We start from the raw sequence: 12,281 nt of genomic DNA on the forward strand, positions 1-12,281 counted from the left end.
TCTCCCTTGCCATTCTGGGTGGATCCCATTTTTTCACCCATCAGTCTTTCACCTAAGAGTGCATGTGAGGATCCCTTTCTGCCCTCCCCTGTCTTCAGTCCCTCACCAAGATTGCCCTGTGAAGGTCCCATTGCATCAGTTCATTCCATCAGTCCCCCAGTCGGTGAAGATCCTGTTTTGTCATCCCCTGTCCTCAGTCGTCCACAAAGGATAGAGCGTAAGGATCCCATTGTGTCTTCACCTGTCGTTTGTCCTTCACCCTCAACAAACTGCAAGTTTCAAAGTTCATCATTCCCTTGCATGTGTGCCTGGATGAAGTCTCAAATGGACAAAGAAGAGGAGCCAGGACCTTCAACATCTGGAATTGGATCAGACAGAGCTCGAGGAAGAGTGAGTTCCGGACAAGTGTGGTTTAGACCTCGTTACGACTTGTCAAGCGATGACTCTGATTAGATTTGGATTTTGAAAATCTGAAGACCTACCTGACAAGTTCCATTACAATACCATAATTTTTCTGTTGTTTTTGTGAAAGCCTATGGCATTCTAGCAGGACCGAGGATGCCTTAGGTAGCGTCTTGCGCCGGGGCTTTTCTTTATCCCGCTGCTAGATTTTTTATTTTAGACGTTGAGGATTCTGGCAGGACCGAGGATGCCTTAGGTAGCGTCTTGCGCCGGGGCTTTTCTTTATCCCGCTGCTAGATTTTTTTATTTTAGACGTTGAGGATTCTGGCAGGACCGAGGATGCCTTAGGTAGCGTCTTGCGCCGGGCTTTTCTTTATCCCGCTGCTAGATTTTTTATTTTAGACGTTGAGGATTCTAGCAGGACCGAGGATGCCTTAGGTAGCGTCTTGCGCCGGGGCTTTTCTTTATCCCGCTGCTAGATTTTTCATTTTGGATGTCAAGAATTCTACTTGAACAGGCAATGCTGATTTTATTTGCTTTTAATCAAAGAATGATGAAATGCTGGGGGAGGCTAATTTAAATTCTGAGGAACAAGAGCATTCTGCTGAACAAAAAATCCTAAAAGGAGTCGGACATGGCTGGTGAATAAAAGATAAATGCTAAAAGAAAGAAGACATCGTGACAGGATTAATACTAAATCTAAAACAATCTTGCTGGGTGAAAATCAAACTTAAAAACGATTAAGACAACGTGGCTCGGGACACTGGAATCAATAAATTTGAGAACACTGCTGCAAATTTAAGACATGAAAAATAAAAAATGGAGATACAATATAATCGGTTGGGCTGTGGTATAAACGGATTTAAATTGCGGTTTTAAAGTTATAACCCTTCTGTCCTGGACATTGTAAACTGAGGCGTTTTTACGTATGAAATAACGACGGCGACAGTAACAACAGGAGTCAATTCAAATGTTCAAAGATGACAAATTGGAGAGAGAAATGGGCAGGTCCTTTGGATTCCGGAAATGAACTGTTGATCCATGGATCAATCATTTATCAAGTCAACATGTTAAAATGTCGTTGAACGCACGTGATAATGGTTATAAATATTGGTAATGTTGCTGGGCGTCAAACCTTAAATCTCTTAGGACTGAGAAGAGACAACGCTTTTTGGGACAAATTATCTCTCAACTCTTCTGCGGACAAATGAAATATTTCAGGTGGTGAGAAATCGAAAAGTTTTGGGACCAATATGATGCCATGGTGGACAAATTAAAATATACAGGAATTAAAAAAACCCGCGGAGTACAAACTAACATCTTTAAGGATCAAAGAAAAAGACAGGTAAATATTTGGTTAAGGCTTGGTACAGTGACTTGGACCACCATAGATATTTTCTGAGGACCACCAGGAGCTGCAGTCACCTTTCAAGTAAGTCAACAGTAAGTATTAGTCCCAGACAGAGCAGCGCGCAGTGAGACTGCTTCTTCCAAGATTCTCTGTGCTTGTCTCAGAGTGCAGGAGCGGTCCTTGCCCTCACGATGCTCTCTAATATAGTAAATTGTCCTCACCTGTTCCTTCATTAATCCACTCTCCCAGTTTTAATCTTTCAGGTTTTAGCTGCTCTTCGCTGGATTTTTCCATTGTTGTCCATGTGGTTCCTGTCCTTGTGGTTCCTGCTTGTAAGTTTTTGCATTCCACAACTCATAATACTGCTTGCCTCCTGCTGGCATTGGGGAGCATCAGCTTTACTAAATAAACAAAAAGAAAATTCACTATTACTGGAAAGTGTTCCTCCATTATTCAAATTTACACTAAGTAAGGATAGTTTCCTGATAACGTTTCATATTAGAGATGTAATCAAAGCATCAAGCCAATAAGAAATTAGAAGACAGAGGAGAACATAGACAAAATTTATGTTTTAGGGATTTAAGTAAGAGTTTTTATTCAGAAGGAAATAAAATATGTTCATATTTACATGAACATATTTGAAAGATCACAAAAAGAGAATTGACATTAAAAAATACAGACACTAGTCTCTGATCCTGGGTCCAGACGTTTCAGATCTCTGATGTTCTGATCATCCCAGATTGGATCTTCTGACCCTGGAATCCTCCATCTTCAACACCGTCAGTCAGATGAAGGAAGATTATCTCATGAAGTCAGATAAGAGAACCCAGTTGACAACAAAAATAAGAACATTTATATCTAGACAACATAACTAAACATTTCAGATGTAGCTGCATAGAGTTGAGCTGAAATTTTAGAATCTGATTCTGTTGTCCTCTTTGACTCTGTTGTCTTTTCTCTTTGTTTCATTTGTCCGTCAACTCATGTCACATGACGTGAGTTGACCAACAATAAAATCAGAAGACCTGCTCCACCTGCTGTTCTACTGGTTGTAAGAGATTGTTGGAAAGGTGAGGACATGATGATGACTTGATCAGAAAGTCTCCTTCTATCATATAATATTTAGACTCAATGTGTGTCTGATTCTTTGTTGATTCTCCTGCATCACCAAGACAAGACAACAACACTGGACCAATGAGGAGAGAGGAGACACAAAATCCTGCTGGAAATCCAGAGACGTTTTCTGATCCATCAGGGGGACAGCTGAGGACGGGATGCAGAACAAAGAGACTGAGATCATCTGAAGTGGATCCTCATCAACCTGCAATCCTCCACCTTCAACACCACCAGTCAGGTGGAGGAAGATAAGAGAACCCAGTTGACGAAAAAAGTAAGAACATTTATATCTACACAACATAAGTAAACATTTCAGATGTAGCTGCATAGAGTTGAGCTTAAAGTGAGAAACTGGTTCTGTATGCTGTCCATGCATATTTTTCCTCTTTGACTCTGTTGTCTTTTCTCTTTGTTTCATTTGTCCGTCAACTCATGTCACATGACGTGAGTTGACCAACAATAAAAGCAGAAGACCTGCTCCACCTGCTGTTCTACTGGTTGTAAGAGATTGTTGGAAAGGTGAGGACATGATGATGACTTGATCAGAAAGTCTCCTCCTATCATCTGTTATTTAGACTCAATGTGTGTCTGATTCTGTGTTGATTCTCCTGCATCACCAAGAGAAGTCAACAACACTGGACCAATGAGGAGAGAGGAGACACAAAATCCTGCTGGAAATGCAGAGAAGTTTTCTGATGCAGGGGGACAGCTGAGGACAGGATGCAGAACAAATAGACTGAGATCATGTGAAGTGGATCCTCATCAACCTGCAATCCTCCACCTTCAACACCACCAGTCAGATGGAGGAAGATAAGAGAACCCAGTTGACGAAAAAAGTAAGAACATTTATATCTATACAACATAAGTAAACATTTCAGATGTAGCTGCATAGAGTTGAGCTGAAATTTTAGAATCTGGTTCTGTATGCTGTCCATGCATATTTTTCCTCTTTGACTCTGTTGTCTTTTCTCTTTGTTTCATTTGTCCATCAACTCATGTCACATGACGTGAGTTGACCAACAATGAAATCAGAAGACCTGCTCCACCTGCTGTTCTACTGGTTGTAAGAGATTGTTGGAAAGGTGAGGACATGATGATGACTTGATCAGAAAGTCTCCTTCTATCATATGATATTTACACTCAATGTGTGTCTGATTCTGTGTTGATTCTCCAGCATCACCAAGACAAGACAACAGCACTGGACCAATGAGGATAGAGAAGACGCAGAGGACTGAGGAGACACAGAAAATCCTGCTGGAAATCCAGAAAAAGTTTTCTGATGCATCAGGGGGACAGCTGAGGACAGGACGCAGAACAAAGAGACGGAGATCATGTGAAATGAATACTCATTAGCCTGGAATCCTCCAAATTCAAAGACGTCAGTCAGATGGAGGAAGATAAGAGAACCAAGTCCACCATGTTTTCCAGTCTTGTGTAGTTTTCCACATAGGATTCCCAAGTCTTTGGATGCACTAGGCCACATTCAGTTGTCACTCTCAACTGCTATGACTATTGTTGAAAACTGTTGTAATGCTTAATTGTATTTACATGTAAATATTAGAAATGAACATTTTTGTGTCATCAAAAACTTACAATAAAGAGTGAAATACTATTGACACATGGCTGATTTTTTTTTCTTTTGTTTTGTTTTGACAAATTATTTTTGAAATCTGCCCAAACAGGCAGCTAATTAAGCAGATGTTAATTAAATAAATGAGAAAAACAACAACAACAAAAAAAACCTTGTTAGGAAGGTGGTACATGGCGTCTGATTTACCAGATGCACAGTGAGACTGTTTAGCAGGCCTGATGGTGTTTGTAGTTCATCTTTCCCTGCTTTCATCAATGTCACATTGCAGCATACCATGAACACAAACCACACTAGACATGTCTGATCATGAGTGCCACTAAAGATGTGTCTCTTCTTCAAATGATCCATCAGATCATCAAGAATTGGGACTAACAACAAACCAAAATTAAAACAAATTAAGAAAAATTTCAGCAGAAAAGACAAAAACTGTCTTGAATGACTTCATTGGTTTTCATTAAATTGATAACTTTTTTAATTTGCTCTTCAAAGAGCAAAGGCTCATTTGAACATTGTGAACTCTAAGAAGAAATCCACAACTTCTGCATGACTGTAGCCATCATGACAGTACGTCTTAATCAGATCGTCTTCTGAGAGCGAGTCCAGCACCGACTCTGTTAAACAAAATACAACAGAATAGAAATTAGTTTTCTGTCCAACAATGGAGAAATTCAGGTGCTACAATATTAATGAGACACACAGTTAAAGCAGTTAGGTTCACATAAATGTAGAAGGTAAAATATGTTAAAATAGAGTAATATGCTGTACAGTAAAGTCAAAAATTTAATGGAAGTACTGTGGAGTTATTAAAAGTAGCACATAAATAGCTTACTCAAAAGTAATGTGCAATAAGATATGTTAATTGAAAAAATATTAAAGAATCAGAATTGGAAGAGCATATTTACTGATAACTAGGTGGCATTTGAATCTATGGCTTGTTGAACCAAGAGAACTTCGACTGTCTTCACCCTGTACCAAGAACTACCTTTTTCCCACATGAACAACAGAACACATGAACTGTTTCCAGATTGTCATGTTTCAAGTTGCAAACATGAAATCTGACTACCTTTAAAAAAAAGCCACAGTTGAAACCAGATATTTAAACACCAAGAAAAAGATACAAACATCTCTCTGTCTCTGTCTGTATAGATAGATTAACATCTATCTATCGAGCAGGGAGAAAAACTGAGAGAAAAAACTCTCAGACTGCGACTGACTGACTGACTGACGCATAAAGTAATATTAGGTTGAGCTGGAGTGGGGAACATCTTCTGCCCTGTGCTTAAGCTGAACCTGAATAAACAAGTGATGAAAGAGATTAAAAAAAATAAAATGATTTTATGTATCCAACTGATGTATTATAACAGCATATTTCATCATGTCTTCCATGAAAACTTAAAATGACTTTATAACTTTATAATCTTTGTAATTGATTATCATCACAGGTGATCTTATCATGCTGAGGCTGAACATCTGTCTGGGCTACTCTCTACATGCTACACTCTTCTCTGCACTCGTTTCTTGGATGTTTATGACATTAACTTGTTCTGTAGCGCTGCTGGCTTTGCTGCTGAATATAATGTTTGCGACATTGTTGCATATTTTCCTCCTTAACCTTTTCAAACACATTATTATTATTATTATTATCATTATTATCCATATTCACACAAGTGCTGCTCTACTACTAGAGTCATCTTTTCTGCTACTACTAGTTCTTCTTTCCAAATAGTTTTTTGAGTTGGATGGCAGCTGCTGCCTGCCATCCAACTTAAAGACTCATTGTTTCCACCTACTGGTCTGAAGTGGACCCACAGCAGTCCAGTAGTCTCAGGAATACCTTTGTGCATGATATGGTCAGTGACTATTGTTTTAAATGTGTTATGCAAATTTGACATGGACATAAAATAAATTTGACTTTCTTTAAGAAACTCCTGCTCTTTCTGAAACTCCGTCCTCGTGAAGTCATCAAAACATTGCTCCTCTAGTAAAGTTTTTGCCAGCTTTGCACTGAGAAATAGCTCATATTATGAACTCAGCAGATGCAGAATTCCACCAGATGTTTGCTAATTGTTGCTGGCTAGTCTGAAGGAGCTGAGTGAGGGAGTCACAGGGGAGGGATTTTGTGAGACGGAAACTTGGAAGCTTGGAAGCTGCAGCTCTGAGGAGGAGGAGCTGCAGCTCCGAGGAGGAGGAGCTGCAGCTCCGAGGAGGAGGAGCTGCAGCTCTGAGGAGGAGCTGCAGCTCTGAGGAGGAGGAGCTGCAGCTCTGAGGAGGAGGAGCTGCAGCTCTGAGGAGGAGGAGCTGCAGCTGCAGCTCTGAGGAGGAGGAGCCGCTGGGATCACCCAGGCATTTTTCACAGTTGAATGGTTGCCATGGGAGATGAAAGGATTTTTTTGGAACATGAATGAATGAATCAAGGCAACACTCCTGGTATGTTTTTGATGAATAACATTATCACATGATGTGAAGCTTGAAAAAATGGATTTTACGTAATGCTGTCCCTTTAACAATGTTAATGTCGATTCATTTATAAGGCATTTTAAACATTACCAAAGTGTTGTGCAGTATTTCTGACATTCTTCGGATGGAGAATGATGATTACACTTTTTAGATGGTGTCAAGTGTATCTGAAGAGACATGATACTGTAAGGATTTGGTTTTTCTGTGTATTAATTTAGGTTTCTGTGATCAGTTGAGTCTCTGTTGTCCGGTTCAACCCTGGATTAATCCCAGCTGTGTCCTGTTTGCTTGATGACTCCCTTGTGTATATAATCCCAGCTGTGTCTGTGTTTCCTGGTCTGGTCTTTGATTGTTTTATCAGTCGTCTTCACGGCGAGTCCTGTTGCTACGAGTGTGACTTGTTGCTTCTGCTCACCTGTGCTGTCTGGATTATTGAGCTTTTCGTCATTAAATCATCATTACCTTCACTTCAACCTCGGTCTACTGCTTTTCTGCTCACCATCTACATCCCACTTCTTGAAAAATACATTTACTCTTCAGTTGAGAAATGTGTGTTAATTTACTCAAGGACCTTTTGTTGAATATGAAATAGTTGTGGGTTTGAAGCATCGTTCAGGTCAGCTGGGTTCACAGAGATGAGGGAAGAAAAAATTCTGCATGTAAAAATTAAGTTTTAAATACATTAAGGTGTTCTAAAGCAGATCCAAAATGTCCTAAAGATTAAAGGCTCTTGATTGCGACTCAACACCAGACATTGTGATTGGCTTGCCTTCTTTCTTGAAATTAATACTCTAAAATGCTCCAATAGAAAATGTAGAATAGAAAAATGTAACTAATTATTTTTGCTTTAGTTAAAAAATATATTGGATACAAAAAATACAACTAACCAATTATAGGTTGTCTTGAAGAGCCTTTCACTTCACCGCTCTTCTGAATGAAGCTGAATGAAACAGGAATGTGCTGACCGAAAGGCAAGCAGAGATTTATCCTGGTGTGTTTGAGTCTTCAGCCCATATGGAGCTGGATGTGCTCTTCCCTCAGTCTTTAACCTTGGTAAAGCATTAGCCTTAGCCCTCATTTGTATGTCATGGGCAGCAGATTATTATACTACTATGCTTCTCTTAACACACTCCTCTGCCCTCAAAATGATAATCACTCCAAATTGTAATTCAGGGCCATTTTTGATGCTGGGCCATCTGTTCGATATGCAGTCAATCTCATTTTTCTACTTTTTGCGGCAAGTGAGGTACCCAAGGGTCTTCTGCAGAAGTCAGTCATTCCAGTGAAAACACCTCATGGTGATAAGGTGCAGGCATTGAAAGAAGTTTAAAACACTCCTCTTTCACCCTTCATGCCTGGTTCTCATCTCCGTAATGGCTTTGTGAAAAAGGACAAAGGTCACCATTTGTACTTGGTCTTTTTGGCACATAGACTGACTGCAATAGTGTGTTTGACTGGCAGATATTCAGTTTAGGTCGTGGCACACGGTAACTTCTCCTCAACATTTTTCTCTGAGAAAAAACAGTGGACTAAAATGGAGCTGTAACTTAAAATGGAGAGTTTTATTATCATGGTGTACTATTATACTATTAGGCGTATTATTATGACCACCTTCCTAATACGATGCTTGTACCATGATACGTTTTACCCTTCTGAGCAGTATCTACTCAGCACGGCTCAACGTGGTTGCATAATTTTCCATCACAGTTGAGTAATATCTCAAAGTTTGTGAGGCTGTCATGGTAAAGTGGAGCCCTAAGAGTAATGTGATGTGATCTGAATGCAACACAAACACAAGGGAACAATGGAGGACACGTTGCTTCCATTGTTGCAAACCTACATTTAATGAATTCTTGTCAGACTCAAAGTAAAACAAAAGAGCCAGAGAAGTCTGTGAGCAACAACACAAAGCGGGAAACCACACATAAAGGGGTATCGAACGGAAGAGAAGCAGTGGAGCAAAGAGTGGATGTGCAGTGCAGCACTGGGTGCTGCGCTAGAGGGGGCGCCAAAGTGATGGCGGAAAACTTATTTGCAGTCCACACTTTTTGTATTTGACAGCTGTTGGGCATCTGTACATTATATAATCAGAAACAGAGGTACAGTGCCTCCACTCCTTCACCTCACCATGTTATCATCGGATGACAAAAAGCCAAAGAAGGAAAGACAGAATCCCAGTGGTGAGATTTTCACGGCTGTAGAAAGCAAAGAAACGATTACCTTTCTGTGCATCAAACTATGTTCTAGTTTTGGAGGAACATGATGCAACTTTCAAGGAATGTGTACCATTAATGAAAAGAGTGGCTATTGCACTGTGGAAACTGGCTGCTAGTTCAAATCACAAGAGTTCTGAGATGTTTTTTGTTGTTTTGTGTTTTTTTTTAATGGTGCAGGGGCAGAAACATTGAAGCATGGACGGTCAAAGGAAACCCTTCGCATGCAGAAAGAAATTCTGGAATGACAAACATGCAAGTTAAAGTGCATGATAAAACCACTTACATGTACTACTGTGCTTTCATTTTGTTTACACCAAAGCTTTTAATAATACATATTTCTCACTGGCTACAATAAATTCCTTTGCAGAGTGTCGCAGTTTTCCTCTATAGTAAATGGGTCAAAAGCCATGTATGACCTGATCAAAGTAAGTCAAAATGTAAACAACTGAGGCTGAATTCTCAGAAGAGGAGGAAGTTTTGAGCAATTTCAGCAAAGATTTCAACGATTTACCTGGTGCTTTTGGAGGAAGAATCTAGATGGAGTGATGAAAAAGAGGGAGCTGGTTCTACTGAACGACTATTTTTGATTTGTAGTGGAGTTTGGGTGTGACGCTGAAAGGTTGGGGAACGACATCTGTTCAGTTTGACACATCATGAACTCATACTAGTGGAGCAATTTACAGTAAATTAACCATCATATGTATGTTTTCAGATAGTGAACAATCTTGAGAGGGGCTGCAACCTCTGTCAGGGTTGTTCCTCTCAGGATTGTTCAGGATTGAGCTGAAAAGTGATATTTAGTTCTGTCTGTACGTTTTTAATTGGATTTAAGTTAGGTGATTGACAAGCATCTTCATTTTTTTTTTCTTTAATTCAGATTTTTCTTGTCTCCATGTTTTGGGTGACTGACTTAATGAAAGATTGTCCTTTATTTCATCTTGAGATTCTTATCAAGAATATCTCATTAAAATCCTTCCTTCTGAGAAAGAGGCCATACCATTCCCATCTCTGAGTGTTCTTGTTGGCTTTGTGTTTCAGTGATCCTTTGCAGAGCCATGTCTCTTTTGCAGAGAGATGAATTTGTGCAAAACATCAAACAGTTTAATTTTGATGTCGTCTTACAGGACTATATCCTTCTAGTGTTGTCTTGTCCAAATGTTCTTACAGTTTTATACTTTAACAATGAAGTCTCATACAGTGGCCATGAATGGGAGTGAGTTCTTACTCTTCTCAGTAAAAAGCTACTTCCATGTTTGTTTTTTTTCTGAATCTTGCACTGAGTAGTCTTTGGCTCTTCTGTTTTTTTTTTTCCGTTTTACTCCTGTGTGTGTACAAATTTTGCTGATCACGTTCTTTTAACTTCTCGTCTTCGGCCCCAGCGGTACTTAATGAAACATTCACAAGTTTAAAAATATGTCTGGGACTAATGTCATTAGTATGTTCTGATAGAATAAGGATACAGAAATCTTTAGAGAGCTCTTTGCTTTACCTATCCTATCATGATAGGCTTTTTTTAATGCAGCCTTCAGAATTTGAAACCTTTTGCAGGTCATAGGAAATAAAAACAACCAATATTTGTTTTGCACTAAAAACATACTTGTTCATTTTAAACTACTAATTATGTTAATAATTGCCTTAGGCCAGGGCAAATGTACTGCTGCACATGTGTAAGCTCATGGGAACTCTGTCTAACTAAGCAGCATGTTCCTGCTGTATCAGGCAGAAAACAATGAAGCAGATATTCAGTTGACTCCAGCCTTTCGTTAGGATCTCACAGCTGCTCTCATCTAATTGTTGCTCTCTCTTTTTGGTGAATGAAAAATGAACCTGGGAGTGCCACAGAGTCAAAGTACAAAAGCAGCTAACGACTGATATATTGAGCTGCAGTTGGATTTTTAAGTCTTACCTGACTAATAAATTGGAGCCATGACCTACATTTCAAACAATTTGGCTGTGAGATTAGGTTTTCATGCACTTCAAAGAAAGTGAGGACTGCATAGCGATAGGGCCTTAAGCAATGCTGGTCAGCTGACCTATAAGTTGGATGCTAACAATCTCTCTGGTTACTATGGGAACAGAGAGAAACTAGGCATGACGAGTTTGTTATAACTTTTAGTTTCTGATCTGATTTGGTGGAAATATTGCTCCTCATTGATTTGCATTTTTAATTTTTCCTTCAATCAAATTTCAGTGAGCACAGTCTCACCAGAGTTCTACCAGGTTTTTCCTGACCGGCCTCATTGCCCCCCTCTTCCCTCTGTATATTCTCTCCATCCTCGTCTCCCGGCCTTGATCCTCGCTGGACACCACGGTCGTGATTTTGAGCTGGGTTTCTTGAGGGGTGGAGGCATTAATTTAATGTGAAAATAGGATGGAGGCTGACGGAGAGGAGAGAGGGCTTAGAAGAGAGTGGGTGGTTTAAGTCTGAGTGCTGCAGCGGTGCTTAGCAGCGGTGTGTGTTTGTGCCTGCACACGTGTGTGGGAGAGTGAATAGAAGCAACCAATAGAGATAGCAGTGTGTCATGAAGCTCCAGCATGGTGCTCGGTCAGATCTAGGGATACTGTCACATCCTATCCTCCTCAACAGCAATCTCTGCTCTGCGGGCCAGCAAGGTCTACAAGATGTAGATATAAATACTGCACCGTCTTCGCTACACCTTCTACTTGTGTCCTGAGGCAACTGCGGCTTGAGTTTGTACTGTACCTTATTGATCTTAAGGAATTATAAAACAAGGTTTTTTTCATGGAGTTTAGAAAAAAAAACACAAAAATCTTTTTGGTCTTCATCTTCGACTCTGTTTCTTGTATACAACCTGCTATGTTTATTAGACCATTTTGCTGTCACAGCAATGTACTATTTCTGTCATGGGAAAAGGTAAAGGTTTCAATTCTGCATATTGTCGCTTCTATTCTCCATATGAAAATAAGGGATGCAACATGAATTCATCAGTTCAATCCAACTCCATAAAATGTTTTCTTGGTCAAGTTTTTGAGCAACTTCATGAGATAAAGAATATGGAAAAGTTTAGTTTCATTTTTTTTTGTTTACATGTGTAATAAAAAAAGTTGAAAAAGTAAGGAAGAACTGAGTTTCACAGATAAGAATGCAGATGCTCTCTGTTTACTGAGCCATAATGTTTAGATGTGT

This window comes from Poeciliopsis prolifica, unplaced genomic scaffold (assembly GCF_027474105.1).
Source record: "Poeciliopsis prolifica strain line A6 unplaced genomic scaffold, Auburn_PproV2 SCAFFOLD045, whole genome shotgun sequence".
NCBI lineage: Eukaryota > Metazoa > Chordata > Actinopteri > Cyprinodontiformes > Poeciliidae > Poeciliopsis > Poeciliopsis prolifica.